At 41.1% G+C, this 16,112-nt stretch overlaps 1 long non-coding RNA gene across 1 annotated transcript; it reads right to left on the minus strand.

Moving 5' to 3' along the window:
* Positions 1–8,903: 8,903 nt before the first annotated feature.
* Positions 8,904–11,273, minus strand: LOC112271761. The gene is made up of 2 exons (XR_002965120.1): positions 10,950–11,273; positions 8,904–9,350 (listed from the first exon to the last, which is right to left on the minus strand). It is a non-coding gene; the product is annotated as an uncharacterized LOC112271761 (long non-coding RNA).
* Between the last annotated feature and the right edge of the window lie 4,839 nt (positions 11,274–16,112).

Genomic DNA, 16,112 nt, shown 5'->3' on the forward strand with positions numbered 1-16,112 from the left:
ATCCCTGCACCTAATCTTTGGTAGGAGGTAACGCGCGGTAAAAAAAGAAAATCCAGCATCAACCTTCTGAACGCAGCTGTGATTCAAAATTGATGTGCGTTTAAAAGAGCTCTTCTTGGATAGCTTCGGTGAGCATTGGAGAGTAGTTGATCCTTCCTGAAAAGTCATGTCTATTCTCTCTCCCTCTTCCTCCTCTAGTTCCATGACAACGACGAAATGCTAGCGTACTTGTACACTCTTTGTTCTGGTTACTCACACGTACCACAAGGAAATGTACTAGGAAAAAAAAAGGGAAAGTCCGGCACCAGTTTCAAGCTTGGTGCCGGTTCCAAGGAGGAAACGGGGACCATGCGCAAATTGAAATGAAGAGAGGAAGTGGACGGAGGACTGGATAAGACAGAGAAAAAACGTAACGTTATTTCGTCGCAGATCTACGTTAGAGACAAAATCCTTGCTAAACACTAGTGGCAGAAAGGAAAGACAAAATAATTACTGCGTGACCTAGCAATCATTGTCTAGAATTTAACTTAGCGTTGGTGTGACAAGACATTTTACTAGCGTTAACGGAGCTACAATTGTTCCACAATAAGCTACACGTGCGTGAGATTCCAAATTGTAAATTGACAGGTGTCGTGCGCTACGTAAAGCTGCATGCCAAATTTCGCTATCAGAAATTCCCCCGGTGGCTTCAAACGCAAGAGGGTGAAGCGAACTGTAGAAATCAAGATCTGCAATAAATTAAGGGTGTTCTTGCTTCTTTCACAATCAGCAATATACAAACTTTCATCAACATATAAATTGAAGAACCATATTTGTGTCTGTCATTAATGACGATGAATCTAACGATACTATATTCTCCTGTGACCAAACTAAATATTCTCTCAGTGATAGTTGAGTAACATGTGGAATTTTGGTTGCATGTTTTTCTAAAAAAAACACCTTTCGAAAGGAAGACAATGCTTATATTAAACGGTTTTGCTATTTTTTAGGTGACCGAGAAATAACTATTTCTTAGTCGATGATAACAACTTTTTGATTCAATCATTGAGATTCGTGTAAGATTAATATAGGTCCGATGGATAAAAACATCTTCATTGCATGGCTACGATTGTCGACTAAGAAATAATTATTTTTCAGTCGACTTAGAAACAGAGAGTAACCGTATTAATTTTAAAACGGAGACAGAGGCAGAGTGTAAAGAAAGAACGGCTCCAGGGAAAGCAAAGTTGACATGGGAACACGAAGATCGGGAGCAGGCTTAAGACGTCAGGAGTGACGCTCCTGCCTACGCCTCTCGTCTCCTCGATAAGCCAAGGCTACGGAGCAGCAGAAGCAGCTGATCCAGCTGGGACTGCGACTCCACTCGAACAATAATATTACTAAGAAACGACAACAGATCGGCGACCTGAATTAGTTTAGTTTAACGCATGGCTTACTACGCTCCAAGCCCTAAAGCTAATCTCGCTTTCCGCGGTTCCGTTTTTCTATGATTATCGGCTTATAAACGCGGCAGCCAGCGGCGCTAGCTAGTCTCGCGTTTTCTGCAGCAGACGTGTGGACTGAATTTGTCTCCAATGGTTAATTCAAACGGGTTGGCACAGTGCAGGTCGTCCCGCGTCAAAGGAAAGGACGACACGAGCTTCACGCCCGGATCGATCACCGACGGATCGAGCTGATAGTACAGACAAAAAATCAGGTGCAAGTTTGTGTACGTTTAGCAAGCAAGATTTGATTTTAGACAATTAATTACTGGAAAAAATAATTAGGTTCCTCAATCTCTGCATGGCAAGACGCAAGGTGTTGGAAAAAGCCTGAAAAAAGGTGTGTATTTTTACTTACTTCCACGAATTATATATCGTGTGGTTGTCCGCTCGATGAACCGACAAACTAGGGGCGTGTGGTGGGTTGATAGGATGAAAGTTTTTCTTTTTGAAGAAAAGTGGGTAGATGAAAGTTGGTGAATGCTAATCTGAGTAAAAGCTTGCACTACATTTCAGAAACATGCAAGGTCAAGGAATAACTAGTTGGGGAGATCTTTTTTCCTTTTCTTCAGCAGGACTTCCCAATGACAAGGGAACATGTTCCGGGGGAGAAAAATGCAGAATAAGTGGTTCATACTCCATACAAGAGTATTCCTTTACGCAAGAGTGACTTGCCTATCGCCAGGATCAATCAGTACTAGACTAATATGAAAGTACAACATGGTATATGTATGCAGCAGAATGAGTGGTTCATATAGAATTCATACGTACACATGGTCTTTAGGCAGGAGTCACACAACAAGCTAAGAGGAGGATCAACCCTTTCAAAAAAGAAAAAAAAAAAGGAGGATCAATCACTAGACTAAGACTAGACCAGCTGACTAGGCCAAGTAATGTGAAAGTAGGCAACACTTTGATGAGTACAGTACAGTGCACACACCTATGAGGCTATGTGGTTAAGGAACTACAGAAGGTCAGATGCTAGCAACTAGGAGTAGATCTATGCACCTTGCCAAAAGAGAGGCACACAGAGCACTGAAAAACTAAGAGGTGATAGAAAGGCTGGAGGAATAGGAATAGATCCTACCTAAAATTTATGCACAAAAAGTGCATGCATGCATGCTCTCTGTGCAGATTCTTATGCAGATTGCAAGTTGGGGAGATAATTTTTTATATATGTGCAGCTATGTTTAGATTAAAAAAGTGAAAGATTGGAATCTCATGCTTTCTACTGCTGCTACAACAGCAAAGCGGCACGTAGGCTTACCCCCCCAACTCCCGGCTCTCCTGTCTAGTGGGATCAATGTTCTTCGGTTGTAAATTGGGAGCTGGGACTATCGATCATTCCATATTCTTTGCTTGTACACTAGCCTACTGATTGAGACAAGGGAATCGCCGTCAACGTGTCCTTTTTCTTCGATCTTATTGGCAGTGACTAGTGAGCTCTCCGCAGTACCATATGAAATACGTACTCCGTAGCGTTTTGTCAAGCTTCACGTGTAGATATAGAGAGGTATTATGTGTCAGTGAATTTCACTACGAAAATATTGTTAATTATGAGCTACATAAAAAAGAATACATACATCTTAAACAGATGTACCGTTGTCTATCCACAGATTTGTCATCTTAGAACATAGAACAAATTAAAGTAATTCTTGACGAAACTTTTTTCCTAAAAAAAATTCTTGACGAAACTTTACATATAATAATTTTTAAAAAGTTACAGACACTTTGTATACATACCAATATATATTTTCCATTTAAAAAGTTACAAGGCTCACCGGAGCTCGGGAGCCAAACGTCCACCCTCGATGAAATGTCCATACTCATTGTCCTTTTATTTTTCCTCACCAAAGCATTTAAACCTTCTTAGTTTCTTCTCAAAGAAAAATTTAATTATTGAAAGTGCAGGAATAAAAAAGAATTCAGTAACGGAGTACTTTTATGGATATCGATGAAGGCCAAAATAGGAACACAATGACTAAAATTGCATTAGAAGTGTAAAAAAGACAAGCATTTCGAGGAAAATGGAGATGCCCAAGGACATCTATTTTGAAACTGGGGGAGTATTCATAGAGTTGAAACATAAGTGCATCTATACAACTCTAAGGGTTTGGTTACATTTTAATAATATGCATCGTTATAATATAGACTGCGAAATAACAGCCTCCCTTTCTTCAATTAATGTGAAATTTATCTCGGATTTGAAAGCCATTTTTTTAGATCCCTAACAATACTCAGTTGCCTCTAACAATCCTACTATAGGCAATTTGAATTTTTTAAACCAAACAATTTGAGTTTTCAAATATCCAATATAGACAACTAAATGAAAATTTCACAGACTGTTTCCTTTACCGTATAAATCTGACATTTTCTGGACAACATGGTTCATGTTGAAGATTTTCTTTACCCGTGTTGTTCGATTCGGACCCTAACTAAATGGACGAAATTCCACCATTTCAATCAGTCCAAATCCCGGAGCCATGCTCAATGCACGTTAAGTTGAAGCTCTCAATGTTGTGTGAGTGATATAATGGGAATTTATGGCATGATTGATTGGAATATATTGCCATTAGATTTAAGCGTGCATGGGAAGTATTAAGCGCACCTGTAAATGTGTTGAAGCAAAATTGTGGTACGAAACCAAACACGTCCTAGCCCCTCAGGGGTTCCCCGGCAAGAATCGGCACATATTTGAGATATATGTTGCAAGCATAGAATGATCTCAAAGTACAATGCATGCATATATATGTGTGTCACACTCAGAAAATTCGATGACCACCAACAGTCAGTCTCCGCGGTTTCTAAATCTCTCCAACTTTTCTGATATTTTTGTGTGGCTTGGAAGAGAACAGAGGACCCGTATCAACGGCTCCGATCCAAAAGGAAATCGAAAGCAGCCACCAAAGTCCAAGTTGGAGACGGTTCAACGATTTGATGTAACCTGCCGCCTGCAAAAGCAGATTACTTTGGCCATTCCATTGCATATGATGTCCATTAGGCTAAGGCATTGCAAATGAACTTTCCCCGTGAAACAGCAGCAGCTATATATATAGTAGCTAGATCTTCAAATGGTAGAATGTTTCTGTACATATAGATATAGTTCCTTCCCCAAAAATACGCAAATTTAAGCATGCATAAGTTCGATACTAGACCTTCAAATTTATTTATTTTCTTAATGTAGGCCACAGATGTCATATTTTTATGTGTACAATTTACATGTGACAGTTGTTTTTTACATATATGGGACTAAACACTTTGAGATGGACAAACTAAAATGAACAGCAGCGTCAACACTAGCAGTAATTTGGCGGCTCTGCATCTTTTGAGTGCAGAGAGATGAGTAGAGCTTTTATTCAGTTGTACGTGTTGTCCAAGTACAATAGATAAGATAGTTAGACTGAAAGTTTATAGTGTTTTCATATGACGTATTTGATCTCGTTAAGACAAGGCTTTGACCAAGGATAACTTTATTATATAAAATTTATATAATAAGAAATCACAATTATGAGAAAGAACTTTTGGGGACCATTCTATCGATATAAGTTTCATGTATGAAAAAACTCATATTAATTTAGTAATTTTTGGTCAAAGCATCATCTTAACAAAACCAAATACGTCACGGATTACGCCAATCTACATCAGTAATTATCTGAAAGGCATCGTTCCGACATGCAAAGCTTAAAATACACCGGACGGGGGAGAGAAAAGAAACATGATATATGAACATCACCAAGGTTTCATGGGCATTGTACAAAAAGGGTTAGCTAAACTAGGGGCTGCTTTGATCATGGATTCCTTTCTAGGATGGAAAAAAGCTCGACACCAACATATAATTAACTTACTTTTCTTGCCTTTTGCTGGCCTCCTGCTTTGATGATATCTATGTGTAAATCAAGACCTTTGAGGAGGCGGCAAAAGGAAAAGAGAGAGCAGCTATCCGGTTAGCTCAATCTTCTTCTGTGCTAGGACCATGCTCATTCCCACTTCGTTTACTTTGCATGAAAGCCTTACCTAGTAAGCATTCTTGGCCGTTCCTTCCTCATACACTTGGCCTCGTAACATGCACCAAAAGGGACAAAATTGATGTGCACGAATGCTAGCCTAGCAAGGACATCTTCTTTCCTAGGGCTAATCATGAGGTTGCTTCTACAAAATACGTCTAAATTTGTGTGCTTTCCTTTTGCACGACAAACTAATTAGGTGCGTCGGCATTGTTATCCTCCTTACGTATGTCAAAAAACTTAATCATACATGTATGTTAGTGGGAGTGCATTCAGGGCCTACTTCTGTGTGAGACCGCACACTGTCCAGCGCGTCCCAGATTAATTAAGTACATGTACAAGATATCCTCCTGCCTTTCACTTACTATACAAACTAATTTCCAATGCGTCGCACAATTTTTAACATCAGTAGGATTTCGTACTGTGTAATAAGATGACACCGATGTATAATATTTGCTCACGAGATTTATCGTCACCGGCTACATTTTTGGGTTTTTGACTACGGCGTTCCTCCCCGTTGATACCGATATGTCACACCATGTCTTCCGGAGGATGATATATCTCCGACCCACATGCACCAATTAGACCAAACCGACCAATACAAATTTATAAGAGGTCGTGGCCCCCTTCATGTCTCCAACAAAAATGACTAGCCTGATAGAAGGGGTTACCCTCATCCTTTTAAGTCCTTTCTACCTCTTCCCACAACGGTCTTGGGACTCTAAACCAAACAAATTTCCTTCGATCACACCGGTTACCATGGCCGACCTACTAACACCAGCGTCCCAGCCCACCAACCGTGTTCCGATCCACCACCTTGAGTCCATCAAGATGTGTATCTTGAGGGCTGAGCTCTGATACCACTTGTAACAACAAAATCCCTAGCCGCCATGATCTACCGAGGAACAATCACTCACCACAACATGACACCACGATAGTTGTTCACGAGGTTCACCATTGCCGGCCACATCTCAGGGGCTCTGGTTATGCGTGTTCCTCTCCATTGATACCGCCACGATACTGCATCACGTTTCCTTGCAGGTGTCGACACATGCCGCCAACTCTCCATGCGTGTGTGCTATTATGTTGACATAGTCTTTTTGGTTAACCCGTTGTGCCTTCATATATTATTGTCTAGGTTATACATGCTCGACTCAAACATCTAACCATTTGTTAATTACAATTAAGTCCAACTATAACCCAAATTCGTACGTGTACAGATTCAACAGAAATTCCAACAAACCTAATCCAACCAAGATTGATATCTCCCTTCTTGTTATATTACGGTTTTCCACTCACATGTTGCTTCCCTAGTCATTGTTGAAGTCGTTAGTCTCTGATCATATACGGCCATTTCCCATTACGAATTCTTACACACGTACGTTATGTGGTGATACCGGTTGGCGGTAGCTATCTAGTTAACACAGAGCATCAGCATATGATGCATTTTAGGGTGAGGTTATTCTCGTGGGAAAGGTCATATTCTTGATGTAAAAAAATAAGAATCCTTTTAGTTGTTAATTACTCCCAACATTAGATTTTTAACATATATTGTACACACGTAGCACTACCATTTCTAAATAAAGTACTAAGTTCTTGCTGGAATTTTGTTTTACGGAATCGCGACTAGCTGTCTCGCCTGATTATACAATACTATTTTCAGCCATAATATAGTCTGAACACACGTTAGTATCAAGTCCTTGTACCGCTGATGAGCTTCGATACTCAATCTTTGAAAAACTTCAGTTTTTTTTCCCCAGAGAAGATCTTGAAGGATCTGAGGCAAGTATTATAAAACTACTCCTTTGCCATACATGATTCGCGAGTCCTAAAATCACTAATTACACTCATCGCAAAAAGACAGTAATCACACATGCTTTTCAGCTGGAAATATAAAACAATTTTTATGTCCTCATTAGTAGAACTTAACCAAGCGATTTGGAGGGACAAGCAAGCACCGAAATCACAGTGGTGTTGTTTATTTGATTTATAAGTATTTACCGACTACTAGTAATTAATTAACTACCTATTGCACTACCTTATCAATCAAACATTACACCTTTTTTGTCTTAGAAACTAACTATAGAGTAAATTTTGCAAAAACTCCAAGTGTGTTGTACAAACTATCACCTAACTACTCCCTCCGTTCCTAAATACACAATTTTTTTAGTTGAAAGACGGTTGGCGTAAGCCAGCCTGAACATTTAACTAAATAAAAAAATCGGGATACAACGTGTACAATGGCACCATTTGCCAAAAGAAGATAACTGCACATTTAAATAACAGTTCCTTAAAATTATATACTTAAGGTTACAATGTAATGCAAATCTTAATATTTAAAAAATTACTTTAATCTAGGTGTAAATTGGAAGGTTGCGACTACTGCTACATCATGATCTGTCAATGTATTCTTACCGCAATTAGCATGATCATGATTCCATTTTCCATTGTGTATTTTTACAGGTGCTATGTAGCAATACCGGTTGCCTAGCTATTTGATTAAATAAAAGCCTCAGCATATGATGCATTCATTAGGGTGAGATTATTCTCATGGAAAAGAGCATGGAATCGATTCTTGATGTAAATAAAATCCTTAAATGTACTATATCTCATGAAAATAGACTCATGTAAAGGGGATCCAGACGAGAATAAGTCCCTTTCGTCGTAAAATGCAGGTCAAAAACTTTACAAACGATGCAGTTGGCCTTTACAAACAATAAATTACCAACATATTGCATACGTAGCACTATAGCTACTACTAATTCTATAAGAAACCTTCAGATCGATTTCTTAGAGTATATTTAACAATCCATTACCAAACTACTTGTTACTAAGAGGAGAGGGAGAGTGAATAGCCTCGTGCAAACTAACAACCTCTCCGACAGGTAGTTTATTTATATTGTTACTAGGAGGAGAGAGAGTAAATAACCTCATGCAAACTATTGCTAGTTTATCACAGTTGACCTCCAAAAACCTGGTGCAAGTAATTACTTATCCAACAACGATATTCATTATTTCTGGTCTTGGTATGTGGGTTTCTCTAAGGCGAACCAGTTTCTACATCTCTCTTCCTTTTTTTTATACATCCACATCATCCATATACTGACATGCCATGGTTTTAGTAACGCTTAGATAGATTTTTGGAGATGCTCTTACTGCAAAAAAAAGTTATCGGTGATCGAAGAATACGTCGATCCCAGCATTTATAAACGGTACGTGGCCTTATTGATCTTCTCGCCTGGTCATATTAGTACAGTTTGTTTATGGAAAAGTATCACTGCAATTTTTAGTGCAGTAACAATAGTCTGAACACACACATAGTTAAGTGCTTGTGTCACAATTGAGTTCTTGATCCTGCAATCTTTGAAAGATTTGTTGTTACTTTGAGAAGATGTTGAAAGACATGACTCACAGAACCTCCAAAATCACCGGTCACATTTTTTTCTTCATAAAGAGGACATGAAAAATAAATTCACCAGTCATGCATATACTTGTATCTTAAAACTAGCTAAAGTAGGGCGATTTAGAGGTGTGTCATCCAAGCGCCAACATCTCGTCGTTGTTGTTATTTTGATACAAATTTGCCACTGAATGTATAACTAGCAATCAGAAGCGAACCACCTCAGCAATCAAACGCTACACTATTTAGTTTCAAAAAACGGAAAATTGTTATTATAGTGCCACTAGCACTTACACAATTAACATGGCGCGCGATTGGCGACGCCATTCCCTTGATTTATAATTAGAGACGGTGACCACAGCAGGGGTCAGCTTCTAGAAGAGATGTACAGCTCTGGCATCTTAAAAGGACATGGACAAGCACAAGCTGCAGCCAAGTCCTCTGCCTGTCTGGATTACATACCACCTGCAGATGATGCCTTAATTAAGATGCCATCTAGATAACTGCTTATTATTCTTAAACATGTGAGCATGAATGCATGCATGGGAGTACATTTATAACCAGCCCGTTGACATCTCTCTCGTTCTTCATGTCATGCATGACACAATTAGTCACGTATAGGTAGCTTCTTGCTGTCCATATCCATTGGTCCATACACGTAGTAGGAGTGAGATCAATAACTAATTGGTCGATAATTAATTATATATGTCAATGGCATCTTGGCATGCTTCGTTGAGTACTACTGGTTTAGTTTAAACTTAATTGATGTGGTAATGTATGATAAGGTCATGCATGGTTGCCATATCTGATTGCAAATCAATATCCTTTTCAGGTTATTTCAGTGTCAATACATCACGAAATATTTATTTTTCATATATATAGCATAGTATGAGTGTATGACAATTTAAGGGAGCAACTGGCTAACTGAGTGTTTAAACACAGCCTCAAATTAAAGGAGGTAGTGTTGCACTTGCATCCAAGGGAAAAGGGCTACCAGAGTAGTAGTACTAGTTCTATCCAACGGGGAGGTGTTAAGTTCCTGTTAGACGACGCTGATGCATGTGAGGTCGACGTTTCGAGGTCAACAATCCTTAGCTACGACACGTGTATCCACACACAATCGAGCAAACAACGACATTCTTTTGCGCGCAATTTGCACAGGTCTCTACTACTGAAGCGAAAGGTCTGGGGGCCGGAGACTGCTCCGTAAGACCTGAAAGCAGTGGCACACACCTTATATCACCGCAAGTTGCAAGCTAGACTTAGCCCGGCCAATATTATCAAGGACTCGATTTGTATGTCCCGTTCCTGTACATGTATATTCCTTCCGTCCCATATCAAGTGACTTTTTATTAATGTGTCTAGACGTATTTTAGACATATGTATATCTATATTTGAATAAATTTGAGTCACTTAATATGACAACGGAGGGAGTACCTAGTACTGCAGGTTTGCATACTTCGTGAGAGTATTCTATCCGTCCGTTGCTTGACCATCTGGCAGTGGAGTAAGTCGCCTCCAACTTCCAAGCACGTGAGAGTCGATCGAGCTAAATGCGGGGTTGCCAGCCCAACGTTAGTGTTAAGAAACAAAGGGCTTAGATGGACAACTTCTTCTTTTCTTTTTAATTTTTGTCCAAAATTCAAATAATTTTTTTATTTTATTAATTTTAATAAATCCATATGAGGTCTATTTTAGAATTTAGACCACACTTGCTTTGCAATTTTATTGACCGTTTAACTTGTTTCTCAAAAATCTTAACAAGTGGGCTCACATGCATCTATATACAAGGGGAGTACTAACTCTATTCTACTGCTCCTTCCGTTCGACGTACAAAAGATGTCTCAAATTTATCAAAATTTAAATGTATCTAGAGTTCTAGATATGACTAGTGTATAGATGCATTCAAATTTAAGTCAAAGTTAAAACATCCCTTTGTTGGACGGACAAAGTACCGCTACTTGGTTGCTAACGTTGCTGAAGCGAAAGTTTAAGAACCAGTTGAATTTTCAGTAAGCGAGCGGTATGGTACTAAAAGGTTTCAGGCGCAGTTGGTGATCTTACCCGAGCCCCGCCGGCACCCCGTCCCGCTCCGCCGCGCGTCCTCCCTCTCGCCGCTCTTCCCTGCTAGGCTGCTACCCCACGTCGCCGCCGACGCTCAGGTGGGCAAGACCTCGATCTCCCCTCGCCCCACCGCCGCCATTGTCGAGATCTGCACTTCCTTCGCGGCTGAAAGATGGCTTTGTCCGGCGTCGGATTTGGACGGAGAAGAATAGGCTCGCAGGTGGAAGGCGGTATGCAGGAGGAGCCGAGGAGCGGTGGCTCCGGCGAGGGAATCGGGATTTCGGGGATCGATCGAGTGCTGCTCAGCAGTAGACGAGGAGAAGAGAGAGGCCTCATATGTGGGCCTGGGCGACGCGGCCCATAAGCAGTGGCAGGCCTGTGAACCAATACGAGGCCGTATCCCCTGGCCTGGCCTGCTACTGGTTCTGGGTCAGCACTCTCCATTGATAACCCAAATCTCTCTTGGACGTTACGTATTACGGAGTAACCCTCTAATTAGCATCACATTATGATCAGATGAAGCCGTCAAACGATTTGGCCTCCCATGTAGGAGTCAACCCTCCAAAACAGAGGTTGATGGATAGTTTAAGGTTACATGTGCACCTAAATAAAATTGCGACACTTGATACCAAACCTAATAAAATTGCTTGATTAGGGTAAGCAAAGCAAAAAATGGGAAAACACTGTCACGAGTTAATAGCCAGTGCTTCAGATTCGGACGAGCTGAACGCCTTGCTTTGGCACTCGAAAGGGAAAATAGATGAACATTTGGGAGTGATACTATGATTTACGCCTGTTTTGCTCTCATGTATTAGCATAGAATTTTTGGTATATCTATTATATACTACTCCCTCCGATCACGACAAGAATTTAGGATTAGTAAAAAAAGACAAATCTTCAAATCTGCTGTGTCAGATCCCCTGGGAGCACCCAGGTCCAAGTCTCCGATTTGACGTGGGTGCTCGCATTTTTCTGAATTTATTTCAAAACTAATCGGCGTTGTGCTTTCAGTGGGAGTGACGTACCCGTCAACTACGAGGCGTCTGTGGTAACTTCGTCAATCTTAAGATGATGTGCCGGACCAGTCTCTCGGAGGTGCTCATAGGGAAAGGGTGTGCGTGCGTGTGTTCATAGGGGTGAGTGTGCGTGCGTCCTTGTGAGTGTCTGCGTTTGTACCGTGTTTCCGGAAGAAGAAAAAAAATCCCCTCGGAGCAAAGAGAACACCATGCATTTCTGAAATTAGCCAGAGCCCAGGACACCAAACACTGCATGATCAGCAGCACAACCAATCCACCATGTTTCAGAACACTGTAATGATGGCACAAACAAGGTATGTTTGATCATTGGATCACAAGGAATTAACCAGGTCTCAAACCAGAACCATGATTCCTACATCCCTGTTCCATGCATGTTGCTGCCTGACCTGGATCCACGCCCTCCAATCACCACCGGGTCTCACTCCCATCATGGTTGTTTTCCCAATCGGACTGGACAAAGGGGATTCAGAAATAGTTACCTGAACCAAGGAACAAGACCTTGCTGCTGGTCCAGCCGCAGGTAGAGTAGGTGAGTGTAGGCGAGCAGCCGTCAATGATTTGGGGTTCATGAGTTTTGGAGTCCAGCGGTTAGACGGATGCAGTGAGGAGCATTGCATTAAGACAGAGCGATGCATCATCATGCAAATATGCGATGGTCCAGACAGACAGGAACAGTACAGCATAATAATACTGGCGGTGTCATGGATGCTACCGTTGCAAAGGAAGGAGTTGGTCTCTGTCATTTGGGAGTGCACGAGCAGAAATGCACCTACAGGAGCTCGGCGGCAGAGGTTGGTGGATATAGTTTAAGGCTATATAATGTGTAAGCAGAGCAGATAATGGGCAACGCAAACTGGTACGAGTAAAGTTAATTGCTTGTGCTTCAGATTTGGCCGAGCTGAACGCCTTGTTCTGGAACTCGGAGGGGTAAATAGATGGAAAATTGGGAGTCCCGTAGTATACTTTAGGCCTGCTTTGCTCTCATGATCATTTTTTTTTTCCTTTCGAAAAAGAGACAACTCCGGCAATAGGCCAGAATATAACTAAACTAACTCTCTCCAACACAATGGTACTCCCAATCAACCAATATTGGGCGTGATCAGACCTTACATGCTCTTCATTCAAAACAGCACGATCGAGCCGCTCTCTATCCCTCGGTGCCAAGTGAGCAAATCGCCCACATATCCCATGTCCTCCAAGCTACATTTAGCCAAGCATTCCCTGAATTCTGCATTATTTCCGACGGCTGAGGATTGCCGCCCTCTTTTTCATGACCATAAATAGAATTCGAGCTGTCGCAGGTGGCGCTGAATTTGTCACTGGCGAGTTTAAATTACCAGATACAGCGCCTAGTGGGAGGTCATTGGGATTTGATGTTGCGACGATCGGACGATGAGATATTCGAGGTTTAGTGGGATCCAATGCCTGGGAAGGCAGTGGATCAGGGGATCGATCCCCTGACGGATGGCTAGGTGTCTTTGATTTACATACCATATGCTTCGGTAAAACGTGGACGACCTCTAAAATATAGTATACCTTGAAGCCTCAATGTAGTTAATATTTGCAAAAAATATCATCTTTTTAGTAGCTCATATGTTAAATTATTTTAATGAAATTTTACAGGCATATTATACATTCAGACGCACATGTAATTTTTTTTCAAGATGTTTTGTAATTTATAAAGATTACTTTTGACTTTTTGTAAAATTTCAGGCTCGATTGAACCCAAGCTCCAAACGCGGACGCTCGTTGAAAATATCCTTTTTAAGGTGCGCAGAATTCTTTTACTACAATTTGTTTGTAAAGATTCTACTAATAACTAGTTTAATTAATGATAGAGGTAAGTCTTTGGGTCAACTGTGAATGCGATATCTAACTACACGCATGTGTCGGTTGCTCCACACTTCGCTTTCTATTTCGTGCCTAACGTTCATTGTCCTGTCTTCTATCCTTTTCTTCAATAGCATTGACTTATCAATGTTTCGGCAAAAGGTTTCACATCATCCTAAAAACAGCCACACTGAACATAGTCTTGTTGTCTTCTTTTCTTTTTCTTTGCTGATAGTAAATGTTAAAATGGACAAGAATATTCCCATTAATGGAGAATTCGAATTCTTAGAATTTTTCTACATGGCTTGTTTGTTTCGTAGGATTTTCTAATGTTTATGATTGTTTCCCCATGTTTCAGATAACCGGCAGGTCAAAGAGAGCCTAAATTAAAACTGTCCAGTAATTAAGAACAATGCTACGATTTCATTGGCTGCTTGACAAAATGTTAAAATGGACATGAGTACCTCTACCGCATGCTTCTGCCACGTCTTAAAAACAGTTACCCATGTTCCTCATCGCATGGCTAATGCATTATGCACAAAAAACTCGTATAGCGAGAAATTAAAGGACAAGCTAATAAGAACACAAAGCTTGTATTGGTGAGTTGTAACAGCCTGACAGGAAAAACAGCAGTTCACTTGTTGTAATTAGTCAGCAGTCGGCACCTAACTTGCAACCGGCATGATGTACCAAACAGAGTTTGGAATCTAGCAGGAGACAAATATCTGCATGTGTGCATCAGCCTCGGCGAAACAATATACTATATACGCTGGTTTAACTAAGATGGTCGTAAATGACGCGAGTTGGTCCGATCTGGTCGACTCATTGACCCGTATTACTAGTTCATTTTCTTGACAGGGTTCAATGAGAGTATGCAAAGTAAAGAACCAATTGAAATAGAAATATTTAGTAATTTTTAACAAGGCAATGGTGTTTTACTTAAAATTAGAGAATTAAATAGTACTGTCTCCGTTTTGAAAATACAAGAACTCCTATTTTTTTTTCTGAAGTCAATTTTTTAAGGTTTGATCAAGTTTATAAAAAAAAACATGCTAACATCTACTCCCCCGCCCCATATTAAGTGACTCAAATATGTCCAAATATGGATGTATCTATAAAAAAACGTTTAGATTCATATAATATTTCGTCACTTAATATGGAACGGAGGAAGTACAATATCAAATAAATATACTACGAAGGTATGACAAAGTTAGGACTTTTTATATTTAGAAACGGAGGAGTATAATAAGATGCAGATATCACTCTTGTGCTACTCGATCCTGGGCAGCACCGCAACATCCCAACCCCAGAATCACCCGCCCTTCTTTTGCCTTCTCACCTCGCCGTCGATGAGGGTTGTCGATCGTTTCTCTCTGATCTGGACTCGAGGTGCCGAGGTGTTCATGGTCTTCGGCGGCTAACACACTCTAGTGAGGTCGGAAGACGTTCCTCTTCTTGGACAACATTTGCGGCGACTTGTCCTCTGCAGCTTTCGGCGGCGAGAACAGTGCAGAGGCCGATGGCCGGGTGTGCCATGCATACGATTCATTTTCTATTGGCACGTGCATCAGGGCTTTAGATCCGGTCATCGACCGCTTGCTGGTATTCTGGTTCCTTGTGGTGCTTTTGTTACGTAGCGATCAAGTTGCGGTTGTGGTGTCATACTGTCATGGGCGATATGACACGACGATCCCTCATGAGAGGTGGCTTTGGTGTTCGACAATCTCCAGCTTAAGGTTTGCAACTTTCTTGACCAACGTGGGTTTCGTGCGGCTATTGCCGTGGGGGCTACATTGGTGGTGAAAACATAATGACAGCTCAAAATGAGTAAGGTGTTACAACACCTGCTGGCAGGCTCAACGATGGTTTCCTTCTCGGCAACGTGTGCAGAGTGCCAGGTGGTAGTAGCCAGGTTGGCTTAGTGTTAGTGGTGCCCAACGTACTGTCATGTTCCGACGTGGACCTGCTGTAACAGTTTTTGCTTTCTCGCTAATTACCGAAAGGATGATGCACGGAAACAGTGGCTTGTGAAGAAAGGAAGGACAAAGGAACCGGAAGCAACGGAAGAAACACGTTTGACCGAGTTTAACAACAGCCTTCCTCAGTCAAACACAAAAGCACAGAATCACCGTACTAAAAGTAAAAAAACACTTTTGCCCACGCCATTTTAGCGAGCATCTCAGTTCTGCTTTCTACCGGCAGCCTCTCCCCTCGCCTTTCACCTGCTCCCCGTTTTTCGGTCAAATCAAAAGCGCCCGGAGACTCACCCAAAGGGGGGGCTGGGGGCAAATCCCAG

The sequence above is a fragment of the Brachypodium distachyon genome, chromosome 3 (genome assembly GCF_000005505.3).
Source record: "Brachypodium distachyon strain Bd21 chromosome 3, Brachypodium_distachyon_v3.0, whole genome shotgun sequence".
Taxonomy (NCBI): Eukaryota; Viridiplantae; Streptophyta; class Magnoliopsida; order Poales; family Poaceae; genus Brachypodium; species Brachypodium distachyon.